The 15,697-nt window shown below is 41.8% G+C and overlaps 1 protein-coding gene across 11 annotated transcripts in view; it reads left to right on the plus strand.

The window, feature by feature from the left end:
- Positions 1-15,697, plus strand: part of ATXN1 (ataxin 1) — a 228,125-nt gene that overhangs the window by 47,087 nt on the left and 165,341 nt on the right. For 8 of the 11 annotated variants that reach the window (XM_072853310.1, XM_072853313.1, XM_072853308.1 and 5 more), the window contains one exon: positions 14,693-14,817. The exons of 1 other annotated variant lie outside the window; for it this stretch is intronic. The gene's annotated coding sequence lies outside the window, so the exon portion shown is untranslated. Of the gene's footprint in view, positions 1-14,216; positions 14,236-14,256; positions 14,308-14,692; positions 14,818-15,697 lie in introns of those variants that run through there. 2 more of the 11 variants (XM_072853316.1, XM_072853314.1) reach the window with 2 other exon arrangements.

The following is a 15,697-nucleotide window of genomic DNA, read 5'->3' on the forward strand; positions in this document are numbered from 1 at the left end:
ATGTCTTTAGAGTCTTCATAAGGTTTCTTGAAATTATCTGGAGGAGACATTTTAGGACCATGTTCTAAATGAAAATTTTTTAGATTGTTTACAGTGTGTAAACCGTGTGTATATGTATTCATCAGAAGGACAAAACAATTCTCATCATGAGCATTTTGCTTTGTTCAGTAGATTTCTTGTCAAATAGGAATGCGGATTTGGGACATACTGTGACTTTCTCCTGATATTTTATGCTTCTTGTTGTGCACCTGTAGGATACTTGTTTGACTTGTGAGTGAAATACCATGTATGGTTGTAGGAGGAGTTATGTTCAGTGTTTTAAGGACTCTGTAATGTACAAACCTGATCATTAACATGTAGTTTCTTTCCGTTTACTATGATGGGGGCATTGCTCCTGTGGTACTAGAACAACTTTCAGTTTTTTGGTAGTAGTAGTAATCTTTGCTTGCCTTGCTACAAATATGCTGAGTGGGCTTTTCAGGGATGAGATTTACTGCTTACTTTAGCAAGTTCTGCAGACAATATCTGACTTAATAATTTTGCTTTCTGCTTGTAATTACACGTTATTTCTCTTTGGTGATGCCTTCAGAACTTCTCAGTTCATTATCAACTCTCAGAACATAATTTAAGGAATAATGCTTATCCTGACTGGTCATAATGAGGCTGAAATTCCATCTTGGGCTTCTGGTGTCATCACAGAACCAGGATGGAATTACAGCTTTAATTTATGTACTATGGGGGATACATTATTTATTACTGTGCATTAGAAAATGATTAATCTCTGCTTGTGTTGCAAGGCTATCCTACTGCTCCAAGTCCCCAGGAAGTGCTGAGACATTGTAGAACTTCTTGTGCGGATTACAGCTTTATGAAGCTGCCAAAAAGACCATTGCATTACTCAAAAACTGCTAGAGGTGATGAAAATTTAGGAAGCCACTATGGGGTTTTTCCTAACTAGTAGAATTCCTACAAGTTCCTACTTAGTTGGCTAAACCTGAGCGTTTCCTTACCTTTAGTCCCTTTCAAGTATTTCATTTCACCTAAAGCCATGATCGGATAAACAGGTTGAGGAGCACTGTGTTTTGAGGACCCTGATTCAACAAAGCACTTTAACCATAGTCAAGCTCCACTGAAGATAACGGAAATTAATCATGTGCTTAATTGGTTTGCTGAATCAGTTCTTTAATTTCTACTTCTTTGGTTGTTTATAAAACTTATTTCTTAGTTTGTCCTCCACTTCCCAAAATTGTGTGTGCGCGTACGTGTGCTTGCATGTGCGTGCACACATCCATGGATAGAGGGAAGCTGCACTGGAGCAATACAAACGAATGGAAAACAGCTATAAAATTTACTGATTCTTCCAGATTTCAGTCCAGCAACTTTGGTTTTATGTGTTATGCTCTGATAACATTCCATTTTTATAAGCACTTTCAGTACTAGGAAAGTCAGTAATCAAGTTCTGGTATGTACTTACTAGTACTGTGTGACTAGTTGGAATGTCCCCAACTATGGCTGGGATGAATTTGAGTCACAGCATTCCTTCACAGCCAGTTTTCAGTGGGGTTTAGCCTTTCTACCAGAACTGAAGATTTGTCCTTTTTCGTTTTACAGGCTGTGGACATGTTTTTTTACCGAGACCTAGTACCAGCCAGTACACCATGCAGCTGTTACCAAGTAACATAACTAATCTGTGTCTCTTCATAAAAAGAGTTTGGGATTTAGGGGCACGGGCTTGCAGTTTTGCATTTGCAGCTGCTGTGGCCTGGTTTGGAAAACAGAGAGAAGAAGAAAACCCCCAAACCCTAAAGGTTTGTAGGAATTTTAATTAATAAGCCCTAGCAAAATGTCTTCAAAGTACTCAGCACTATGAGATCTGAAGAAAAGAATTGGATATTTGTAAAAGATCAGATACAAATACCTTAAGAAAAGAAGTCACTGATGTAAATTAAGTGAATGCTTTATACTAGTACAAAAGTATTATAAAAAATTAAATACTCCCACTTTCTAAGGTGGCATTTTTATCTAAGGCTCTGATGACATGTATAAACCACTCAGGTTTCAGTCTTGTGGGTTATATTGTCACCAGAAGCTCTGACTAATAATACAGTAAAGTCTTACAAATGATGGTTGGATATAGTATGACTCTAAATGACTTTTTTTGTTGTTTTATTATTGTCTAAGAAAAAAAGAAGAGAGAAAGTTGCAGTGCCTACTGACTAATTGGACCTAGTGGGGAAGTGTTATCCTGGATTTAATTTGGGTGGTCATATTATAAATCACAGATGTGGAATCTAAAATCCAGTGACAAAGCTGATAATCCCTGAGGTGTAAGAATCTTGAAGCTGGTGTAGAGAAAGACGTACAAAACACTCCAGCAGCTCTCCCCCACGCAAAATTAAAATGATTGTCATTTTTTCAGGGAACACCATGGGAATCAGAATTAGAGACATCCACCCCTCTTCAGTTTGAGAGCTGAAGAGATGGCTGCAGTTTCTATGCAGTTTCAGCCTGCTAGAGCTGTATAAATAGATCACTGGCGCCGTGCAGATCTGTGCGGGACCAATCGCTGTTCCCTTCTACATCATGAGGAGATGCAGAAGAGCAGTCCTCTGGAGCTACCTGTCTTGTGCCACTCACACTGAACAGTTAGGTTGGGACTTCTAAGGGCAGAAAGGCTTGCTTGGATGATGGTCTCTGCTCTGAAGGAGTCAGACATGAGGCTTGTGCAGATTTAGGCTAATGTTTTAAAGCCTCATTTGGATCTTAAATGGGACATGGCATTTGTGCTAGCTTTCTGAATGAGTTGCAGCCTTGGGCGAATCCAGTATCATATGAATCAAGACAGTATATCACATCAACAGAGAGGAAACCAGCTGTTTAGCATTGGGGCAGTTGGTTAATTGTGTTATGATAGATACGTGAGACTGGAAGTAATACTGAGCAGTGTGAATTTTATACGTATACTGGAATGTCTTTGCTGCTTGCTAGTTCGCTACAGGTATTATTGCTAATTTCGTGGAGGGAGGGGTTTTGCTCTAAGTGTGATAGGAGGGGTAGACATGAGGATGAATGTAAAAGTCTAAGGGTAGATTTCTCAAGGTCCTTAAGCTGCCTGTCTCTCCCGGTGTTTGTAGGGCAAATTATGTTGAGCCGTCACAATCCAAGAGTTGGATCTTGCTCCTGGCAGCCGGGGGTGACACCCTGGATGTACATTTCTGCACACATGTGAAGCACCAAATCCTCAGTGCTCCTCTGTGTGAGGAGCATGAGCTCAAAAGCAAACTGGAGGAGGGAAAGAATGACAGTAGGTTTTAACATAGGATTGGGGCCCAATAACTTCTTGGCATAGATGCCCAACTCTGAGAAATGAATCTTAAGGTAGCATTGTTATACATGTAGGAAAGTGTGCCAGCCCCTCCTTCCTCTGCAAGTGATTCCCTCTTACCTTGTCTGCAGAGGTAAATGGAAGAGACATGGCTCTGCTCACTCTGGCCACAGGGTTAGAGCTGGTCCAAGCTTTGTTCTTCAGAGCGTGAGCTGTTTTATTGCCCCAGTTTTCTTCTAAGATCGGTAAAGATTGCGTAGTCTTGTCATGCTGTGCTGACACTTGGGGCTGGGTTGCGCCTGCCTTGGTGCACTGCATGAGCTTGTGGAGTTGTGTAATTGCAAGTTTACTGTCATACAATGAATGACTGATGGCATAATTTGTATTTTCAAAATACATAAGCAGCTCAGCCTAATCAGGTGGTGTGGTAAATATTTCCAGGAGATAAAAACGAAGTATTAGGGCAAGGAGCGGAGTTACAAACTTCCTTTAATGAGCTGCATATTGTTTGATCATGTTTTTCATATACATGAGCTTCTGCATGCCAAATTCTAGTAATAATTGGCAGCTACTTCACAGTCCTGGAGAAATAATATTATAAATACTGGAAACAGTTAAAATGAGTGGATGTGTCAGTTTGCCTTTCAGGCTACTGTGACTAACAGGTGATTAGTACAAATAGTAGAAGGCCCATTTATCCTTCTTCTTGCTCCTGGAAATACAAAGAGAGGGAGAGCTGGGGGTGCAGAGGGGACATGTTCAGCTCCTCCAGATGGTTAACAGCGGTACCACTGGCTGGCTTGGATTACAGTCCTGGCTGTGCAGTTGTTTAATTTGCAAATCTGAGCAATCTTGCTCACTTCCTGAAGCCTCTAAAGTTAAGCACATAAATGATTTGGGGCCTGAGTGAGCTTTGTTGGCTCATTCGGGAGAGTTGCAGCAAAACCTTATGATGCAGGGAAACCCCCAAACTGCGAGTCTTTTCCCGCTTCCATTGGGTGGCTCATCATGTCAATGGGATATGAAGTGGAGGGAATCCACGTCCGTTTGTTCATGTATGCCAGTAATCTTCAATGCTCCAAAAAGATACAACAAATTAAAATATCTCATGTTTTTGTGTGCACATCAGCTGCCATTATTTTTCAAAGACACAAATTTTAAATAGCAAATGTTAATTTAAGGAATTTTTTAAGATATGTGGAAAGCACTTCTGAAAAAATACTCAAATGAGAGTGAAGGTTGTTTTTTTTTTTTAAACGTTTTTCTATAGTAGAAATGTGTCAATGCTCGGTGAAAGTCACACTCACTGGAACTTGGGAGAGTAGGGGGAACAGTTCACTTTTTCACAATGACAAACAGGTTTTTTTTAAATGATAATGAGAAGATCCCGGTAATAACTGTGAAAAGGCATATGGATTAGCATAAGCCTAAAGGAGGATAATGGTCCTTGCTGACTTTCAGAATCTCTTAATTTTTGCTTAAAGCCTTAAGTTGATTAATCTAGTTTATATTAAATTTAAATACGTACTTAAATGTTGAGGCACATGCATTTTAGCATAAAATATGAGTCCGGGGACTAGTACAAGGAGGTGTGTCTGTAGCTTTTTAGAAATTGCTCTACTTCTTTTAAAGCAATTATCTAATGATCATTGGCTTTTTTTAGTGATATACCAGTTACTGAAAAAGGGATGTTGTCTATTTTGCCTATTTGAAAGACAGTTGTGCAGTTGGTTTCCTTGTAAACCTTGGTCATCCTGCAGAGGCTGGCTGAAGGGTTACTTTCATTTTCTGCAGGATGGTGGTGATGGGAAAGTTACGTGGTATTGCAGTCACTAGCTGTAGACACTGAAAAGAAACACTAGGTGTAAGATCGAGGAATGTTGGAAAAGATGGTATAATATTAAAATTCACAGTGGTTGGTGCTGGAAAATGAAACAGTTGAGTGCTAGCTTTGTCATGACAAATATTTGCAGCTTGAAAGCAGTTTTGTCCTAGGTCTGAATAAATGCTGGAGATATTCGACTGCACTGCAGCCCACATTAGTACACGTGTATTTATGTAAAGAGGTACAACATCCTAAACAAATGAGAGGTTTGGGGTTTTTTTTCTGTTTACAAACTCTGTTCACCAAAATTAATAAGACATATGTAGCCATATGCAGCACTGTGAATGTTCCATAAACTTAGCTTTGTTCCTGACGTTGTCATTATCTATCTTGTATTATGAATCACATTAAGGAAAAATACCTTGTTTCAATCCTCCGGGGGAAAACCCCTTTCTCTATCTCACCTCTCCCCAAAAACCCCAGACACCTACTTGTCCTGTGTCATCTGAAGCAGATTTGAATCTGTTATCTGTACCTAAATCTACAGATACACTTTTCCTGTCTTGCATAGGAACAAAATGTTGTCCCATTTTCTGTAGTTGCAATTTCGTAAGATCACAAACAAGTTACAGTAGTAAACTGAATGTGTTAAAGAAATGGAACAGAGGAAAGATTACCATTTAATTCCCCAGAAAATATGCCTAGTATTATTCATAAGCAGAATGCAATTCACAGTAAGTAAAAGTAACGCTGTGTTTCAAACCAGCCTAAGTAAAACAGACCTCCCTGGGCAAGACTATGCTTAGATTTGATACTAATGAATCTTACACGTTCACTCTTGTTTCCCATGTTCTGCAGGAGGCAAATGGAGCCTGAGAGAGACAAAGTGACGTGACCAGGGCTATATGGGAGGCGTAACGTGGTGCTGGCCTGTGCAGCTGAGCTGAGAGGTTAGAGCCCAACCCACGGGACCGCTCACCTTTTCTGTCCTGTGCGTAGAGTCACTAGTGAATGTGGTTTAAACGCACGGATAGTTATTAAAGGTTCGAGACCTTCTCAGATGGCTCTCAAAAATGCAAGACGAGGAGTTAGGCACAAAGCTGTGCTGTCTTAAAAATGAACCACATTAGAAACCATGTCTCTGGCTGGTTTAATACAAAGAAACAATTATCTTTGAAGGAAACACACACAGATCCACAATACTTTGAAGAGAGTGGAGAAACAGCATGGTAGCAGTTGTGACAGGGCCCAGCTTCCCCTGCTGACTTTGCCCTTTTCATTCAGGAAAATGGAGAGCGGTGGTGAAGTGTGACTGTGGATTTTACACATACTTCCTCCGTGCTTGAGCTTTCTGCTCACAGTGAGCTCAGAGTCCTCTCCTGTGGGGAGGGCCAGTGGAAGGCATGTGAAGGAAGAGAGAAGCTTTCAAGAAGTATTCGAGTATTAGGAAAGCATTTCCCTTGGCCTTGGCCAGGTCCTCAGCACAGTGGTCAATGTCACTCCTACTCACAAATTTGCTGCCAGGTCCAGAACTGTTTAACAAAAGTTGAACAGATGGAGCAATGAGGTCTAGTTGGTTTCCTGCACCGGGAACACAAGGAGGTTTCCATCACCAGGTATTTCTTAGCAACTTCCAGTGAAACTCTTGAGCATTATGCTCTTGTTACTGCTAGGGACAAACAGTTTATGAGGAAAAGTTCCTTTTCCTCTTCCTGATAGATAGAGGAACAGTTCCTCTTCCTGATAATGTTTTCAACAAATGTGGTGAATTGTGTAGACAGGTGGCTTCTAGCCAGTGGCCTGCACAGACCTCCATGTGGCCTGCAAACCTCCATAGGCTCAGCAGGTACTTCTTAATAGGTGGCAGAAGGTAACAGAGAAAGTTAGATGTCATGTGTCCTGGTTTTGGCTGGGATAGAGTTAATTTTCTTCCTAGTAGCTGGTATAGTGCTGTGTTTTGGATTTAGTATGAGAATAATGTTGGTAACACACTGGTGTTTTAGTTGTTGCGAAGTAGTGCTTACACTAAGTCAAGGACTTTTCAGTTTCTTGTGCTCTACTGACTGAGAAGGCTGAAGATACACAAGAAGCTGGGAGGGGGCACAGCCAGGCCAGCTGATCCAGACTGGCCAGAGGGATATTCCGTACCGTATGACATCATGCTCAGTATATAAACTAGGGGAAAGCTGGCTGGGGGGCTGCTGCCTGGGGACAGGCTGGGCATTGGTTGATTGGTGGTGAGAAATTTTTTCATGTGCATCACTTGTCTTTTTTGGGTTTTATTTCTCTCTCTTTTTGTTGTTTTCCTTTTAATTACAATTTATTATTATTTTATTTTATTTCAATTATTAAACTGTTCTTATCTCAACCCACAAGTGTTCTTACTTTTACTCTTCCGATTCTCTCCCAGATCCCACTGGGGCGGGGGAGTGAGCAAGTGGCTGTGTGGGGCTTAGTTGCCGGCTGGGGTTAAACCATGACATCATGTCGTACGATTCTTAGCCTTTCACGCACTGAAAAAAGGTGCAATGACTGTCTTATTACTTGAATTAGTTATGAGAAATTTCAAGATTTTGGGGATCTTTTTAACAACATTTGTAAAGAGAACATAAGATCCACTGTCAGAAAAAATACCAGAGGATATTTGACATAAGCTCATATGACAACATAGTCACCTTAAAAAAGCACTATTGCCTAAAATTTTCTGCTGGCTGTTTTTACAACTATGGCTAAAGTGTATTATTTTTCATGGGGTTTAGTGGAGGAAAGGTAGTACTTTTTTCTGTCTTTTTATTCAGTTTGTTTTACTTTTTCCCTTCTATAACCATTCTTTACTATTCTGGTGCAAGACGAAGAGAAAATATTTTAAAGAGTAGAAGAACTTCTAAAACTACAGAAATTAGGTTAGTTATTGTAGCTGAAACTACTTGGATCTATTCTCTTCTCTACATTGTTCATTCAAGATGCTCTGGTTGCTGTCGCTATTATACTGTTGCAAAGTTAGAGTAGAATATAATAATATAATCTTATTTGGTGGCATAAAGATGAATGACAGCAGAATATTTGGTTTTTATGATTATGCCTACATTAGCAAATAGTGTGGACCAACTGGAGATTATCTGTATAGTGAAAAACTTGGTGCTGGGATCCTGAGGTTCACACCAGGCACATTTCAGGGTTGCTTTTACTTCTGTGCCGTCTGGTGCCACTAACTGCATGCTCTGGAGAACATGATGCTTCTAGTTTAGCTCCTCCCAAGAGGGATTCAGTTTTTGTGCTCCAGGACCACCCCACAATGCAACCAAAAGCCCAGGCTGGATGCATTATTTGGAGACGTGTGTCAAAAGCTATGTGCCTGATCTGAACAAAAGCAGTAAGGTAGCCGTGCCCTATAGGGACCTTGTGGGATGAAGGGATGGAAAGAAAGGCATATTTCAGTGATCTGGTCTTGTAGTTGTACCAGTTAGTAAAACGCATTTCATAATTTTTCTTTCTTAATGTTCTTTCTTCCCTTTTCTTCATATTTATTACTGAAAGGGGAAGGTTGGTGTGAGTAGGTCTCAGAGAAGGAAGGCTGTTTTGAGAAGTTAGAAAGAAGAAATCTTCTACTGAAAGAAGGATCGTATCTTCTTTAAGGAGTTTACACAATGCCAAGTGCACATTAGATGCTTAACCAGTAATGACCCATGTGCTTGACTTGCTGACAGGAGTGTGTGCCACTGGAGACAGTGCTTATGCCCTTATATTAAAGAGGGTGGTCAGGTACTGCACTGAACTGAGGTATCGGTCACCCTAAGACACTGGCTGGGCATCCTTTATTTAAAGGTGTGTAGGCTCTTTTTGGTGTGTGTCCTGAGGCAGAGAAGGAACATACGGTATGGTGAGATGTAATGTCATACTACTGCTAGCATGACTTGGAAAAATATATGATGTTACCTTAGAGAGTAAGTGTGAGAGCCAGTCTGGCAGATGTGACAGTCCTGCTTTCTGGATCTGACAGTTGGCAGCCCAAGGAGCCTAGTACCAAACCCGGTACTCGCTGAAGTGCTCATGTTATCATTTGTGCTGAAGAAAAGGAAGTAGAAGTAGAGACAACAGAAGCAGTAGTACAATGTTTTTTCTTTTAAAAAAAAGAAGAGTCTGGACAAGCAGACTTACACTTCATCTCTCTCAGTGTCCTGTCTCTCCTTGACTGAAAGAGTAGATTTGGCTACGAAAGCCAACCAGCTTTTGTAGCCAACCAACTCACTGAATCCAGGCAGAGGACAACATTTGTTCCTCTGTCTGGAAGATATTAGTTGCTAGCCAAGCCGCTGGCATACTCTTGCTGATCTCAAAAAGTAAGACCAAACTACAGTGGTGCTGAGCTGGTTGTGGCTTAGTCAAATTTCTGTTCTAAAAAAAGCTTGTGGTCAGGCCTCCAAAGTTTCCTGCAGCAAAGGTCACCACAGGTTTCTGCTGAAGCGTCCTGTACTCTGTGGCACTGGAGATAAGTAAATGTATAAGGAATAGTAGTTGTTCAATGTTTCTATATAGCAGCAAACAACTACATCTCAAAATCCAACCTCATATAGCTAGATGGTAGGTGAGCTGAGTAAGTAAAGCAGAAAGTAATAGGAAAAAATACCAGACTCATCTGTCCCAAAGAACATGAAATTTATTTTTTCTAGAGCCCTTCATTTGAAGAACCCAGAACGTACTTGGACATTGCAAATCATGCCATACTTTGTTTTCTTAACATCTCTTTCTAAACTAGAAAGTGCCCTTTAGCAGAGAGACACACCTGTTGCTTTTCATGGGCAAAACATTGACGTTTTACAAAAGGATATTACTGTCCAGACCAGCTCGGCCAGTGAGAGAGTGGGTGGATGGTGTTCAGCTCTTCATCTGTTGGCCCTCTTGGTTTCCACAAGGCAGGAGCCGAGGAGGGTTGTGCCTTGGTGAGCGCAGGCGGTTGTACGGCAGGGTCACCTGCCACAGGACGAGGCTGCTGGCTTCTCGTGCAGTCAGTCTCTCTCAGGCCTTCGTGCTGTGCTTGGACGCTGGGATAAGGAGGCACTTAAGAGGGTGCCAGGGAGAGTCTGAGCTCAGCACCTGGTGAGGCTGGGGTGACTATGACTTGGAAAGGCCTAACACCCTCCAGGTAAGCGGGAGAGCGTGGCTCTGCATCACCTTGTAATGATAAACAGGCTGTGTCAAGGCACAGGGGCAGTGAGTGAGGGCCGGCAGCCCTAGCTCCAAAAATCATGTCGTAAAGTCACTCTCGGCTGTTAAGAAAAGAGAGGGCTTTATGGTGTTTGTGCTTATGAGCAGAAGGCAAGAAAAAGAGTAAATACCAAGTGGGAATATGTGCCTGAGCCTGCCAGATCCTAGGCAGAGGCAAGGGAGGGCAGCAGGCCTGTTTCTGCGAGACTGAGGAAAAGAGTCCCTGTCCCCGTGACAGGAGGTGCGCAGACAGCCCGGTGCCACCATTTCTCCATCCCTCATAGCTAGTCCCAAAATGAGATTGTATTTTAGCAATCCACTTTGATCTGGCCTTGGCTCCATCCCATCACGTGTGATAGTACCACAGTGGTTCTGTCCAGGCCCACCCCAGAACTGCTTGCCCTGCGGACGGCGGGGGAGGCTGGCGGTCCCGTCTGTTGCCCAGGCTTTGAGGGGGACAAGCCTGCCCAAATCCAAAAATATGAGCCGAGTCTTTCTCTGTAGTTTGTCCTGGGGTTTCATTTCTTTCTTTACTTGATTCTTCGTTTCCACTGCCATGGTTTTTCATCGGTTTTGATCAGAGTCGAGTCATGCTAACATAACAAATGTACAAGTTGACTAGAATGAAAAATCATCTCAGTCTGTTCAGCTCCATCGGCCTTTTGAGAGAGGCACCACTGTGAAATGAAGGCTGGGGGAAAAGAGGGGTCCCACTAGTGGCATTTTATCAGGCTGCTACTCTTGTGGTATTTGAGGTTTTCTTAAGGTCCCAGGCTGCCAAAGCAAGGGGTATTGTCTGTCTTGGCTTCTGTTGAAAAGCAAAATATTTCTGCCTTCTGAGTGCAGACCAGCACAGCACCTGTTGCGTTCCTGTAGCTCCAAAGCCAGAAGGCAAAGAAAAAGACCCCATGATTTTTGTTCAGTCTCGTAGCTTTTGAGGGAAGTACCTACCGCATTTAGGGGAGATGTGTGCTGATCGACCATCATTTAATTCTTGGGAGTTGGCAGTACAGCATGCTGCAGGCGTGATAATGCTGCTGTTTTCAGGGGACCCTGGCTGAATTTGGCTTCTTTGCAGCTGGCAGGGTTAACACTGCGTGTATGGGAGGAGGAAGGGGGATTTGTACTTCAGAGTGAGCCTTCATGTGGCTCTGCTGGGGGCTAGAGAAGCCAAGCACCACCTCATTTATTGCACCGGGAAGAATGAAAGAGCTGACAAAATACTCCTTTAATTTGTTTGAAGCTGCATTCATTTCTCCAGAAGGGGGAGAGTGGAGTTAGTTGAATGCTGGGAGGAATGTGCTTAATTCAGGACTGTCCTTCCTCCCTGACTCGAGCCCAGACACTACGGAGAAAAATAAAGACATTTAGAAATGGCTGTCAAATCTACTCACGTGTATTTTTGCTAAGTCCAGCATATCTGACTGTCCAGTGAGGCTTTGTATGTGCGACTGAATAGTTCTGTATTAAGAATTCTCTGTGGGTTTTGATACCATTCAGGTTACCGAGCAAATATCATAAATGCACAGAGGTGCAAGCTGTGAGTGCAGGAAGAGCACGCGTGTGTACAGGAGGCCTGCTGCTGCTTTCTGATTGTGAAATTTGGCTCCTGGTATCATGATGTAGAAAAAAAAAAAAAAAAAAAAAAAAAAGAGGGCAGACAACCAGTTTAAAGTATTTTTGTTACACTGAATTTTTGTTGTTTCATCCTCTGCTGTATAAATTCTTACTCTTATTTTAGAAAACCAAAAAATTTCCTCCATCACAGTTAAATCTCTTTTCATTTGGCAAACCCTGATTTGCTGTTCCTGTTTCTGTAAGGATCAGATGGGTAATGGAAGCTGTACAGCAAATTAATGTATGCTACTCGAGATAGTAAAATGCAGGGCTACAATAGGCCTTTTTTTCAGCAGCTGTAAAGCTGTTGTGTGACTACAGTGAATCCATTCAGTCTCCCCCACGCTTGCTGGGAGCACCCAGGAGAAGGCAGTCGTACTAGTGAAATGACTATCCAGCAGAACAGTTTGAGGGACATGCTGATGACTCACTCCTCATTTTGGTTTACAGGCTCTTTTTCTGTGGACGTGAAGTTTCAGCCTCACATGAGTTAAGAGATCTATAACTTTGTCCACGTTACCAGATTATCCACTAAATCAGCATGGGCGTTGTGTTCCTCGCATCAGCCCTCTGAGATGGGGGAATACTGTTATCTTTGCTGTAGAGGAAGGGGAAACTGAGGCACAGGAAAATTGGGGTTAAGTGACAACGTGCATTAGGAGCCAAACTCTCATACTTTAGTTGCACTGTAGAAGCTCAAGTGTCATTCAGAGCTATTTCAGCCCTTCAGGAAGTGTCACATAGCATTTGCCCATAGGTCATGCAAAAAGCCTGGAGGATAGCTGGGAATCTGTCCCTCAAACAACATTATTTGTCTCTTTAAACAGAGCATTAAAAATGTGAGTATGTAAGTGAGAACAGGAGGATTTTATGCTGATTTTGGTCTTAAAATAGAATCCTCGGCCACCTTGTATTTGAGTCGGGGAAAAAAATGAGAGGCAGAGCCTAGTTGATTCAGCAGGGTGACACTCTGTAAAATAATCCCTTTAACACTTTTTCTTAAATTAAGAATGGTTTCTAGGTGGCATGAGTCATGGACAGAGTGTCCTCATTTCACTTTGAACTTCCAGCCTTCTCTGGATTTGTGTCACAGCTTTAGAGGGCTTTGTCCTCTTTCTGCAAGTCTGTAGGCTTGGCTGTTGCAACCTTTACTCACGTTGAGTGAGAGCAGGCTGCTTGAAGCAAGCAGCAACACCACGTAAGCGAGAACAAGCATGGTGGAGTGGGGGAGCAGGGTAATTTAAACGGAGTATTTTGGATTTGTTCCTACCGTAAGCAGCTTCGGGGAGTGGTGATGTAGGCGCAGCCTCTGTGCAGGTGTCAAGGGAAGCCCACTTTCCTCCTTGTGTGTTGGTCTCTGCTCTGAGTTTTGGGTTGTTTTCTCCGGGGGTGTGTGTGGGAATAAACTGCGATGTAGAAAGCCGTACTTTTTGAATTTCTGACTGCTTTTGGAAAAGTTGTATTTTCTGAAGGATGTACAGCTACAGAAGGCTGTGGATAACATCTCCGTTTCTTAATTAAAAGCAATGGAAAACATTATTCAGAGCTGTCTGTCTGTCCTAGCTGACGAAGAAAACCAAAGCAGTCTGGCTTACGTGCACACAAGGTCAAATCCTCCTCTTTGTCGTGTTGTGAAAGTTTGTTGGCTTCAATGGGAATAGTCACAGGTGTAGCCCCGAGAATGGTTTGTCTTTCAGGCTTTTTACAGAGCAAGAATAAATATAGTTGTTGGTCCTAAAAATTGTTTGTAGGGAAATAACTGGGATGCCTGTAATCCGGAGGGGCCATGCAAATGCAAGACTGTGCTCTCAGAGGGAAAGTGAACTTTACACTGGCTGGCAGTGTTTGCTTCTCGTAGCCAAGGGATTTTCCTACTGACAGAGCCTGGTTTGGAGCCTTACGTACCCAGCCGGCTCCTGGCCTGCCTTGCTGCAGGTATGGGAGAGGGAGGAGGGTGAAACGGCGGGTGGTGAGAAAGCGTTCTGGTAGCAGCACTTGCTGAAAATTCAAAACTTTTCAGCCCTTTTTTGGTGATGGTGGAGAATGTCAAAATTGATTGTATTCGAGACCTGCCAGTTTCTCTTACTCATTTGCTTCATTGCTCCTCCTCCCTTCCTTCCTCTCTCGTCAGCCGGGCTGGGTTTCATAGTGCTAATGCTGCATTGCTTTTCAAGCGCGGCTACTACTTCCCCCACGCTGCTACTACACAAATACTACTGTAACTCAGCGAAGATTTAGGGAGTTGGCTGTATACATATTATTGGTGGTAGTAACAGTAGCAGTAATAATGATAAAACCCATGATTGCTCTCCCATGTAACAGTTTGATACTTTATGTAATGATTTTTCTTCTGATTTTTATCTCTGAGCTTTCTTCCCTTTTCACTTTCATAAATTTGTGGAGTCTGATATATACTGGATTGTGCTTTAAATTAATATTTTGTAGTGTACTACCTTGCAGATTTTAAAAATTACATGTTTTTGAGTGGTCTGAAGTAGTGGGTTTTAGGTGTTGGTTTGTTGTTTTTTGTTTGTTTTTTTTTTTTAAAGTACAGCCCACGGAAGAGCATTAATCCTGCTTCTGCTGGGGCGAGTTATCACACTTGCTTTAGATAATGAAATATACATTGGAGAAAGGTCAGGGATTTCCCCTGAGCCACCCACTGATCACTTGAAATGACATTTTCATTCTGAGTGTTTCTTGGTTTGTTTTTGTTTAAGATCCTGGAGCACAGAGAAAGAGTTTTAATGCAAAACATCAGAAAAAAAAGTCTGCAACGTCTCCTGTGAGAGGGGGGAAAAAAGGAGATTTACAATTGCATCTTGAAACACTCATATGATTTGAGGTAAGTGATTGGAGGGTCTTGTCATAAGTTACAGTTAGTTTGTAATTAAATTAATCATTATTTACCTCAGAGTATTGTGCTATTTCTATTGAAGGCAAAAAAAAACAGATGGGAGAGGGAGGGAGAGAACTTCAATGGCAAACCCAGAAACAGCAGTAAAAATACGTAACGCACTTATCTTTTTGAAAATGAGCCCCATAAGGTCCAATCCCACAAACAGGCAATCATTCTAGCATTTATAAGGGTTAAACCCTGTTTAAATCAATGAGGCTATTCTCCCTGAAAGTTAGGCATGTGCCTAAATATTTCCAAGTTTGGAATCTATATTGTATGGGAACTCTGGAGAAGAAAGCTATTGAAGAACATGCAACACACAGCCAGAAAAATGCATATACAGTTCTCTTACTGTTGGTGATAATGTCATGAGTAATCTGATTTTACAGCATTCTTAAGTGATATTTTTGTATTAAATATGTAGTTTTCATTTTTATGTTTAAACACCTCATTGAAATACCAAACTTCTTAACAGAGCCTGTAAATTCTACACCAGCTTTAATAATATGTCTGCTTTAATTGCTTCATCAGTGTGTCTTTGAACAAGTAGAGTTAAAAGTATAAAGAAAATAATGTCCCCTTTCATAACTAGAGTTGCAAATTGCACTTGGATATTTGAATAGCAGCTGAACTAAGAGTTCCCTGACTGAGGCTGAATTGTGTTGTCCTGAGTTAATAATTTTTTTTAATAAAGGCAATTGTGAGTCGCAGGGAAAAGCTCACCTTTTCCCTCTAGTCTTCATTTTTTTTGTTTTCATTTCTCATTAGAAAAGAATGACCTCTGAGTCTTTTTTGTCTAGTAAAGAGAAAATGTTACAGTTGTAAA

Source organism: Ciconia boyciana, chromosome 2 (assembly GCF_034638445.1).
Source record: "Ciconia boyciana chromosome 2, ASM3463844v1, whole genome shotgun sequence".
Lineage (NCBI taxonomy): Eukaryota > Metazoa > Chordata > Aves > Ciconiiformes > Ciconiidae > Ciconia > Ciconia boyciana.